The following is a 12246-nucleotide window of genomic DNA, read 5'->3' as shown; positions in this document are numbered from 1 at the left end:
TTCCACTGATTCGCAAGAAATTTTCATAGCTGGTTTATTATCCTTACTAGTCGGCATGGGTAAGGTAGAAACATCAACGGTTTGTTTCATCCTACCTTTTGCTATGTTCACATAAGAATCCTTATTTGAACATGGTGAATCATTATTTCTACTTTCCCCCTGTCTCGAAGCCTCCACACCACATCTTTGGTGTCTTCCAGAACCAAACCCCAGATGAACCGCAGCCATGGAAACAAAAAGAACCCAGCTAAACTATAGATCAAATGACGTAAAAAGAGACAGAGCAACCAAGGTTAATACTACTAATGAACTCTCACTGTAACCAGTGGAGGATTTTACCAAAAATGTATATCAAACCTTGTATAAGATGAACAGTTACACACTTATCGTTAGCTCATTCCTTACCTAATGATAAGAGCCCAAAACTGTAGTTTTAACCCTGTAACAGTCATACTTTTAGACCAATTATGTGAGTAATAATTAAGAGTTAACACCGACACGTGTTTTATGCATTTTTCGGGTTTCAAAGTCCATTATGTGCAGAAATGTGCCACTTTAGCGAGATAAAGGAGCAAAGGTCGGTTACTAAGTAGTTCCGTGATTAAAGGCCAAGATTCAAGAAGACAAAGCCTTCCTAAAGCCCAGTCAAAAGCTGAAAAGTCGACACGGGTAGAAACATCACACAAGTCAGCAGAATTTCTAAAGGCCGTATCTTTGGACTCAGACCTCGGAATGGGGCCTACCTTATGTCAAAACGACCAGCTCAGAAAGAGCTTTCCAATGGTCCAAGCCTTGACCCAATCAAAGGAGCAAAAGTGGACGAAAAGTCTGTTGAAGCCAACTGCAGCTGAAGAGGCCTTTTTGGACTGAAAGAATTGGGTTTTGGGCCTGATTCTCTGGCCCAAAACATGGCTCCAAGCCCATGCACGATTTTTGGATCTGAAAGTATAAAAACCAAAGCTTAGCTCTTTGTTAATGGTAGCTAGTTAGACCTAAAACAATATAGATAATTCTAGATCTAGTTTTCAGTAGATTAATTAAGTTTTAGTTCCATTTTCAATTCTTGTTTTAGATTAAGTCTTTGAATCATTGTTCTTGATTGATTAGATAAATAAAATAGTTATTTTGTCAATTTCTATTCTTGTCATTTACATTGTGTTAGATTTGATTTCATTTATTACTTGGTATTCAATTCTTAGTTATTAATTCGATTTTAATTATTGTTTAATTTAGATTAGTAAATTTCAATTCTTTATATCATGTTTAGTTTTAATTTAATCGGAAATGATTGCGTAATGATTCTCGGCTAAACCTCCATTAGAGGGGGTTGAGAAGCCTTGATGAAAGCTTGATTCGATTATCGTAGAAGAGTCGTAATTTCCTTTCCACTTTAGAAACGATTAGTTTACCATGAGAATGGGTTTAATCGTTCACATGCTAGTTATGAATTGGTAGAAATGCCATGTGTAATTAGGGATTAGGAAGAACCAATTGTTCTCGCATGGGAGTTCAAGTCGGATTTCGACGATTCATCGTTAATAGGATTAAGTTGAGTTAAGGTGGAATCAATCCCCCTCTAACTCTTTATCATCGAATCAATGTAGCATTCCCATAGTTGTTCTGATAATCGACTAGTTGCATCTTGTGGGTAGTTGCATCATAGTCTAGTTGCCCTTTTCGTAAATCTCTCATTAGACTTAGAGTAGAGTAATTAGACTTGAAAACACAACATGCAGAAGGACTAGGAGTGGAACGAATCACTCTACTCCACTATATCTCATAGGATTGAGAGTAGAAACTTTGATAAACATAGGCACATAATATAGTTTTAGTTTACTTACGTTTTGAGTTCATCGTTCATTTCGTAAGTAAACTATTCAATTTTATGTTTATCAAATGGCGCCACTGCCATCTTAGTTTCACTTTCGCATTGTTTTCATAGTGTAAGTACTTTTCTTTAAGTCCCATTTCACCCACCCACCCTTGTTTGATTCCTACTGTGGTTTTCCGATTCAGCGTTGAAAAGTTCCGGACAAAAATACATTGAGCACGACCGCGCCTATAAGGAGCTCACCTGCGCCCTATAGCCTGGAACACGAGCGCGACCCGCCCCCATGTGGAGCGCGACCCGCCCTAAAAACACTGTAATTTGAAAATTACACGAGCGCGACCGCGCCCTTTGCTAATTTTTCCGGAATTCAACAGTTTTGACTCGAACTTTGATTTTTCAAGTTTTTCAATGTTCTAACTTGTTATATACACTAAACACGCGTAAACAAGACGCTATTCATAAGCGAAGCAAGGACGCAATCAGGTATTCCTTTCTTCCACACCTCGCATCTCCTGTTAGAGGTTTATACTAGTATATCAGAATTGTTTGGAGTGTTGATGTGTTTAGCTAAGTTTGGTTTTAGCCTTGTATGAGATTAAGGTCTGGCCGAACAAAACCACCGAACGTAATTACATAACAACGTCAACAAACAAGTCTATTTAGTATACCACCCACTACACCTCTAGCTACTATTTCACACACATCACCTGACACAATGCCCGACGAAGAAGAGACTCCTCTCTCTGACTTCTACAAAGCCTTGAGCGATAGCCCCAAATCTTGCATCGTTCTAGCAGACCCGATTGGGGATTTCGAATCCCCAAATATTTTTAATTTGTTACCCGCTTTTCATGGATTAGACCATGAAAACCTTATCAGCACATGCGTAGGATTGAACAAGTCCTAACAACATTCCACCATCCTACGGTTGGTGCGGAACAAATTAAACTCAGGGTATTCCCTTTCACCTTAGCCCGATAAAGGCGGCGTCTTGGTTAACTGCCCAAACGCCTAATTCGTGGACTCGTGGGCTAAACTTGTTCAATTTGTTTATGGAACATTTTTACCCACCCCTAAAGACGGATGAGATGCTTTCCAAGATTCATTTCTTTTCGACAAAATCCTCATGAAACATTTTCAGAGGCTTGGAATCGTTTCACCGATCTCCTTATAGAGTGTCCACATCATAACTTAGCTTAAAGATCGTTAGTTCGTGCCTTTTCAAAGGACTTCTACACCACCATAAAGAAGTCCTAGACATAATGAATGGGGTAGTTTCTTAAGCAAAGGAGCCCGGAGGCTTATAAATTTTAGAGGATCAAACTAAAGCGAAATAACAACTGGGGGTAGTGATGATATCCACCGCTCCGTTAGTTCTTCTAATACGATTAAGGGCCGGTATGTTTGAAATTAAACACGACCCCGAGCTTAAAACTCTAATCGAATCACTCACTAAAAAGGTAGAGGCCATTTACGTTCAACAAAAGCCTATCCCCGTCATGAACGTAAATTCAAATCCATGTAGTTTTCATTTTGAGCCCTCGAGCATCCTAACTCCCATCGTCCCTATTGCCTATGAACAGGCTTGTTCCATTAATAGTGAACCTAACGCCCCTTGGAGACAAAATCCCAACTTCGGTTGGAGAAATAACTAACACGTCACACCTCCAGGGTACAATAATCAATATGTTAGGCCAACACAAAGTTTTAACCAAGCTCCACCACGACAAGGACAGGGTCAGGGTAATTTTAATAATTATAACAACCAAATGCAACCTCGACAAGGTCAAATACAAAGTCAAGGTATTTATAATAATTATAATGCTAATAGAGGTATCGTTCCGGTAAATAATAACTATCAAAATCCACCCATAAATAATTCACGCAAAATTGTTCCAGTCACACCACCTGTGACTACTACACCTACACAACCAGATCGTCTTGACACCTTCATACAAGTGAGCCAACAACTTTTCCAAACCATGACTCAATCTAACCAACAACTTCTACAATCCGTTAATAATTTAACCCAACAGTTGGCTCAAGATAAAGCCCAACCCAAAGGTGTGTTTCCAAGTCACGAAATACCTAATCCTAAAACAACAAATACAGCCTTTGAGGTAACCGATAATACTAGTAATGAATATGAAAATGTAGGTGAGCTAAAGGCCATCACCACTCTTCATTCTGGCAGAGTAGTTGATAACAAAGTAACTATGCCTATAGTTACCCCACCAGTAGCCCCTACACCTGCTATTTTACTAGATACTGAAATAGAAACTGAAGAGCCTACCACTGTAGAGGTACCAGTTACAACACAACCTAAGAAACAAAAAGCCACGGTTAAACATCCAGGTGATACCATTGCTAAATATAAACAGAAACCACCGTTTCCACAAAAATTAGCCGTGTTAACTAGGGATACTAATTATGAGGAGATTATGGACATTTTCAAGAATCTAACTATAAACCTTCCTTTCCTTGAAGCTATTAAAAAGCTACCACACCATGCTAAGTTTCTTAAGGAATTGTGTACTACTAGGCGTAAGACCAATATACCAAACGACGCCTTTTTAACAGAACAATTCCCAACTCTATCTGAACATAATGGAATTGTTAAGTACAAGGACCCTGGTCGTCCTACTGTACAATGCACCTTAGGAGATTCTTATACGACGACCGCGTTATTAGACTTGGGGGCTAGTGTTAACTTACTCCCGTTTTATTTGTATAGACAAATAGGTCTAGACGAGATGCAACCCACTAAAATGACGTTGCAATTAGCTGATCGGTCTATTAAGTATCCGGCAAATTGGCATATTTCACCCTCGAACTTGTCAAGTTTTACCACTTACCCCCCTAAAGTTCAGTTTAGGCAATTTTAACCCTGTACTTGTAAAACGTATCCACCTTCATATTTCCGGTACATTTCCGGCACCTGAAGAGTGACGTGGAGTGACGTGGAATTATATTTTATGACGTGGAATTTCTAATTTTGCCTCGTGTCAAATTCTAATTTTGCCACGTCAGAAAATATAATTCAACGTCACTTTTCAGGTGCCGGAAATGAACTGGAAAAATGGAGCTGGATACGTTTTACAAGTCCAGGGTTAAAATTGCCTGAAGTGAAGTTCAGGGGGGTAAGTGGTAAAACTTGACAAGTTCGAGGGTGAAAACTGCCTTTTTGCCTTAAGTATCCTAAGGGAGTCGTCGAAAATGTTCTGGTAAAAGTTCAGGATTTTTACTATCCTGCTGATTTTGTCATCCTCGACACAGAAGTCGTTAACGACTCTGTCCCAATCATCTTAGGGTGTCCTTTCCTGGCAACTGCCAATGCGCTCATTAATTGCCGCGATGGTTCAATGTCCATGTCTTTTGGCCATCTTGCTATTGAAGTCAATGTTTTTAAAACAAAGACACAGTTACCCGATTCGTCTATGGATGGAGAGGTTAGCATGATCAAGAGCTTTGCTCGAGATTATTTCAACAATACGTTCCCTGATAATCATATGCCCAAATTTCTTTCCTTTAGAAGTTCAGACTCCAACATTTCCATCCCTACTCTAGTCGATACACATATTACGGATGAGGATGAGATAGATGACTTTCTCAAAGATGTAGAGGACTATCATAGTAACGAGGATATGACCAATCTAGATGAGCAATTCGATAAGTTTCTTAGAGCAGGTGATGATTCACCCTATCAAGAACTACTTTGCACAACATCCACCTCGACTTCCCTCCTTCCACCCTTTCAAAGGAATCTTGAGTTTGCACTCGATCCTTTTGTTTCTTTTGTGCTTCATAAGTTTTTAAATCCACCTAGTAAACAAATACTTCAGAAGACAAAAGCGTTTGACACCTTCATTTTCAGACTTGAGACAGTCCCTACACACACCATGAATGAGTTTTGTGCTAAACCCACATCCTCATTTTTTACATGCTATCCTTCTACAACTTATCCATATCCACCATATTCTCCATAACCATTCACTTTTCCACACTTATTTACTAGAACACCCACTCGTTCAAAAATGAAAAAGAAGGTGCATGCTAGGTTACGTAATAGGGTGATCCGACTTCACTTTCATTTCACTAGGTTGCGTCATAGGAAATCTTGGTGCTTGATTGTGTTTGGATATGTTTTCTGTGATATTTATTTATGGAATGATCCACAACTATTTCGGTTGTTGATATATGATAAACTGCATGTTCATACATATGTTTAGATAAAGTCTCGAGTATCTGACTATAAACGACTCAACTTTTGTGTTGGTGCATTTTCTTTCATTTCCATATATTGGTGAGTGCACCATTAAGGTAACCGGGCCCTCCCTACGGAGTGTGTGGCTGTAAGTACCGGATCCTAAGTCCACGGTTAACATAATTCACGTTTTCCACTCTTGCATGTTTTTCTCGGATTTTTGAGTCATGTTTCTCTATGGGGTGAATTATGTCTTTCTTGTTTTTATTTTTTTTTTTTTGTATATATATATATATATATTTTTATATTTTTAAAATATATATATATATATATATATATATATATATTAAAGAATAAACATAGTAATCTAGGAAGTCTCGGGAATCTGACTTTAAAAGACCCACTGCTAAAAACAAATTTTCTAAGCTTCGTTGTAAAAAAAATTTGTTTGGGGGTGGGGTGTTCGTGTTTCCGTCCTAAAATGTTTTATGTACCATTAGAATTGCTTAGGCCGTTTAATTGTAGTCCGATTCGGGTTGACATAATCTATGAATTTAGAGTTCAGTCGTTCGCATAACGTACGTCATGCATGCACTTCGAGGCGTTTTCCACTATCTTATATGTCATCCACGGTCGGAATAGAGTGTTTTATGGATCATTGGATTGGAAATTCTCTCCTGATAATTTCCATATCTCATTCGCAAAAATCGGACCGGTAACGAAGCGGCAATTTTGATTTGAAGTTTCGCGAAAAAATTGAAAAATTCACAAATTTCGATTTGGGCTTGGGCCTAACCCGCGCCCATCGACAGCGCACCCGCGCCCTTACCTTCACCATCAGTTCATCATTTTTTTTTACAAACCGCCATTAGCAAAGCTTCAAACAAAACCTAAAAAAAAAATAAATAAATAAAAAGAAAACCTAATTAACCCACGCCCACAATCAAGACCCAACCCAAATCGACTCCAACCGCACCGCCCCACAACCTCCACCAATTTACATCAACAAAAACCACCGGAAATCAAAATAAAATAAAAATTTTTGGTGCTGCCGTGCCACCACACCACCACCACCATCGTTCCTTTTAGTGAGGTGTCCCTCATTGCTTCCCTTTACCTTCTACAAACCTCAAACCGTATTCAAACTTCCAATGGCTCAACAACGCCGAATTTTACCAGAGCAAGCTTTTACAGGCGACCACTTCGCGCCGTTTTACGGTGACGAAATGATCAGTCGAGACTGGAATAGCTTGTGGTACTCGACTGAAGCCTATTACCACGAAGACTTAGTCAGACGGTTCTACAATACGAGGGAGTTGGAAGGGACTAGGATTTTTGTTGTGGTGGCGAAGAGGAGGAAGGAAGTGACTCATCTGGGTTGTTGGTCGAGATTCTAGGCATTCCGCCTAGAATCCATCTGGATGTCACGTTAGAGGAGTCCCAATATAATGGGGTAGAGCCATTGATGAACGTGACAGTTACAGAAGGGAACTACAATGCGAGATCGCATTGTGTTTGCCAGGCATCCCTAAGGACCAACCAGCCTATTTGCGGCTGGATTGGATTGGTCGGAACGCCCCGGGAAGGAGAAGGTCGGCGACATCGGCCTGAACTGCCTCCACATCTTATGGATACTCCAGGAGCAGAAGTACGAGTTCTATATCTTGGAGTTTTTACTTAGCATGATTAGGGGAGTAGGGAAGTCTGTTGCACCTCTCCCTGTGTTGATAACCAAGATCACGCTGAAGTTGAGAGCGTTTCGGGGCGTCGATAGGTCTTACAACACCCTACACCGAAACCCTCGCATCTATAAGGAGTATGTCCAACGGGTTTGGAGGCTGCCTGAGGATAGAGAAGAAGACGAGGAGGATGGGGTAAACAAGAATGCCTCGGAGGATGAGGAGGATTTGACTTGTTTTGATGGCGGATGCCTTGGGAGGTGTTGGTCGACGCAGGAACGCATGGCTGTGATTCATCGTGGCATGCGTTCGGTCAACACTATCTGCGAAGACCTCCGGACTCGACATGCAACTATCCATCATAACTTCGGAGATCCGTACCCGAGAGAGAGGATGAGAGGTGGGAACAGATGAGGGGGCCGAGCTAGAGCTTCTCGGCGCCGCCCGGCCGACATGCTTGCACGATTCCCACCTCACGGGGATTTTCCTTCGAGGACACACCATCGAGGCACGAGCCGCCGTTGTCGAAGGATCCGGATGGTGCCGCCCATCGGGAGCTCGGGGAGCCATCTCCGATTGTGTGCCCTTCACTACCAGTACAGGAGTGATTAGGGATAGTATCGTTTGATGCTCTATTTTTATTTGTAGTTTCATTATTGTCATTTATTTTCATGTAAGTTTTATTTCCGTAATTTGAATTTTGTAGTGAAATGTACTTTGAATGAAAATTTTAATATAATGTGGTTATTTTCATTATGCGTGGTTGTTTAATATTGATCCCACCTTCCCAAATTGTTTGGGGGTGGTTTTATCTATTCCAGCATGATTTTTATATGACCTTCGTCTTAGAATTTATTGTGGAGTCAAGGTGAAAATATGGCCGTTTAGGCATATCTATGAATAAATATCATGGTAGGATGAAATATCGATTAAATAGGTAGATTCTATCATAAATTCAACCTAAAAGATACTAGGTTTGTTTTAGAATCAAGAAAATGAGTTGTTTCCATTTTCGGGTTTGGAAATTTTGGTATTTCTGGAAACTGCCGTAAAAACCTTTTAGCAACTTCCGGATCCGTTTTAGCAACTTAAAACCTATATAAACTTCATACATTCTACACTCACAACTCACAATACACCTAACCTCCATCACTCATCGTTCACTCCCACGAATCCCACATTTCGTCTCATTTTCCGAAGTTTCAAGAACTCCGAAGACTCGCTCTCAATTTTTTTTTTTTTTTGTCTAAGAGCTTTTCGCTGCGACTTCCGTGGACCTGAAAAATTCCAGTTTTCTGTAGGTAGTTTCCGGATCATTCGCACCTATTCCAGAGCGTAATTTTGAGATGACATCTCCAACATTGATACCGAACAGTCTTTCAAGATTTGTTCCAAAGCACTACTTATGGTGCTTGGTTTTAAACGATCATCACATACGTTGGTTGGGAGCCGCTTATGGTAAGACCTGATGCACTTTATTCTCCAACACTAGCATCTTATTTTTATGATAACTGCATTTTCTTTGAAAGACCAGATGGAGAACAAGTGTTCTCCATCAACATTGATAATGAACCAATGGAAATTACCGTGTTCTTGCTAGCATTTGTTCTTGGACTTGCTATGCCGGCTGAAATACAAGACCCATGGTGTTATTGGGTAGATAATATGTATGTCTACACTTATGAGTTTTGCATGAGTATGGGGCGGGCATTTTCCGTGATCGAGGACCAAGGGGAATATAACGCCGCTTTTGGTAGCTTTGTCCATGAACATAGGAACTGTTATGTTTTGGATCATGCTAAACATTTTAGGGGAATGACGTTTTTTTACGTGAATGATGCCACTTGCGGTGTTTTCCTTGCTTTAGCCACGGGACGATGTGTCATGACCTTCCCGAACCTTAATGTCTAGTTTAGCTCGATCCCATAGCATGAGGCATAAGTTCCTTCTTATGCCCGTTCTAGTTTCGATATTATGCTATGTTTCTTTCCTCTTTTTGTACACGTTTCACGGATTGGATTACGGTCGATTAATCGCGACCCACCAATAGTATTATTTGATTGATCCGTCAATGTAATGACTTGGCAAGGGTGGAGGATACAACCTTATCAGGTTGCACCCTACACCCCGTCAGACCAAGTGGCTCTTAATAGGTTAGCAATAATAGATGATAAATGGCGGGAAGCCTGGCAAATTATCATGGCATGGCAGGACGCAAAGGAACCTCACTTCTTTTTGGAAGAAGAGGACGAGGAAGATGATGAGTAATGCGGGAGATAAGGTAAGTTTTCATTCTAGTTAGTGTCTGCTTATGTCCCAAGCAATTTCAATCTTGTTAACCCTATAATGGGTAGAACTCGTATAGAGTTGCGTCAGTTTTTATTTCCTATATTAGTACGTTCTAACTTTGTTTTGTAGATGTTCCTGAATTTCACACGTTTCAATGGTATTTTTCCTACCCTTTTTATTTACAATACTTTGAGGACAAAGCATGCTTCTTGTTTGGGGGCATAGAAACACGTGTAATTAAGGCATCTGTTAGGATATAGATATGTATAATATGCATTTGTTTTCTAGTTAAAATTTCAAAATTTCAAAAATATAAATAAATAAGTTATGCTATACACTTAGGAATAGTGGTATTGTTTTCTTTCTCTATGCTCTTAACAATCTAGAAGTCTCACGTAGATTTTGCATTAGAATAATTTTTAGAAACTTAGGTTAATATATAGGTAATAATCTTTGCATCTATCTATAAATATATTACATGAGTATCGATGATTGTTAGCAGTAAGTTTCTGAAATCTAGGCTAGAGTACTTATTCTACAAATTCTGTGAGAATATAGCCTAAAGCCTTATATGAGCCGAAACATTTGAGAAATGACACAAGGGAGAAATAAACCGATAGAGAAATCACACGTCCACTTGCTTGATCACTATGCCATATCCTAAGCGAGAATTTTCAGGGCCCTCTTTGGATCGATATAGCGAGTAAATTCAAACCTATGAATTATTTTCCGCTTAGTAAGCCCTCGAGCCTTTCTTTAGCCTTTCATAAACCACAATTCCTTTACCCTATTACAAAAACAAAACAAAATAAAAAATTCAACTTACCCAATCTAGAATAAGTCCGAGAATAGAATGAGTGAAAAAAAGAAGAAGAAGAAAAAACACGTGGTAAACAAAAGTTAGTTAATTGCTTGGAAAATAAAGAAAAGAAGTTTCCATCCAAAGAAAAAAAAATAAAAATAGAAATAAAATAGAAACTCCAAAAATAGAATAAAAGGAGTCAAAAGCCAAAGAAAAAAAAAAAGAAAATATGGCTAAGGATGGAAACAAAGTATAGAAGCAAAAGAAAATAACAAGGTTTTTCTAAGTTACATAATATGAAAACTCTATTATCTCGGACTTGTCCTTTTTTTGAATATCCATTTCTTTCCTTCTTAAACCATCTCCTAATCCCCGTAACACCTAATAAAGACCTCTAGCTCAATTAGGAATAGGTTAGATTGATAGTAAGTGGCAGATGTGTTTAATCGACTCCGGCTTCCTTGTCGTCATTGAGATTGTAAGGTAAAAGTGCCCCCATTTAGACACTGGAGTAAATGGAACTTGAGTGGAAAAATTAGAGTGTTGTATCTTGACTATTATTGTGAGAACCTACTTAAGGACGCTATTCCGAGTTTCAGAAACGAACCTGCTAGGCATTTCATAGTATTACTCATTATATATATGTTTATTGTAGATGATTGATTATTATGCATATATTAGCTTAGGTTTCGACTTGATTACTCTATATGCATTGCTAGTGAGAGGAATAGTTAATTTAGAGCATGAATAAGGAAACAATAGTTTTATTTCTTAGTCGTTGTAGTATAGATGAAGTTTGTGAGTACCTTCACTGGAAAACTCTCATGAGGCTATAACTCATCCACTAGGGAATTCCTAGTGGTTTAAGGCCTTGTTGCATATGGTCAATGCAATCGCACTCAGCGAAACGAGAGTAGATAAAACTCCATTTTTTGGTCACTTATTCTAATTTCTCATCTTTGCTTGAGGACAAGCAAAATGCTGTTTGGAGGTGGTTTGATAAGAGCCCAAAATTGTAGTTTTAACCCTATAACAGTCATACTTTTAGACCAATTATGTGAGTAATAATTAAGAGTTAACACTGATTACGTGTTTTTATGCATTTCAGGTTTCAAAGTCCATTATGTGCAGAAATGTGCCACTTTAGCGAGATAAAGGAGCAAATGTCGATTACTAAGTAGTTCCGTGATTAAAGGCCAAGATTCAAGAAGACAACGCCTTCCTAAAGCCCGGTTAAAAGCTGAAATGTCGACACGGGCAGAAACAACACACAAGTCAGCAGAACTTCTGAAGGCCGTATCTTTGGACTCAGACCTCGGAATGGGGCCTACCTTATGTCAAAACGACCGGCTCGGAAAGAGCTTTCCAATGGTCCAAGCCTTGACCCAATCAGAGGAGCAGAAGTGGACGAAAAGTCTGTTGAAGCCAACTGCAGCTGAAG

The 12246-nt window shown here is 39.3% G+C and overlaps 1 pseudogene; it reads right to left on the bottom strand.

The window, feature by feature from the left end:
- Positions 1 to 2929: 2929 nt before the first annotated feature.
- Positions 2930 to 3024, bottom strand: LOC147474803 (small nucleolar RNA R71; annotated as a pseudogene).
- Positions 3025 to 12246: the final 9222 nt, after the last annotated feature.

The sequence above is a fragment of the Coptis chinensis genome, chromosome 9 (genome assembly GCF_015680905.1).
Source record: "Coptis chinensis isolate HL-2020 chromosome 9, ASM1568090v1, whole genome shotgun sequence".
NCBI classification, from domain to species: Eukaryota; Viridiplantae; Streptophyta; class Magnoliopsida; order Ranunculales; family Ranunculaceae; genus Coptis; species Coptis chinensis.
The sequence above is the reverse complement of the archived record's forward strand: the minus strand, read 5'-3'. Positions and strand labels throughout refer to the sequence as shown.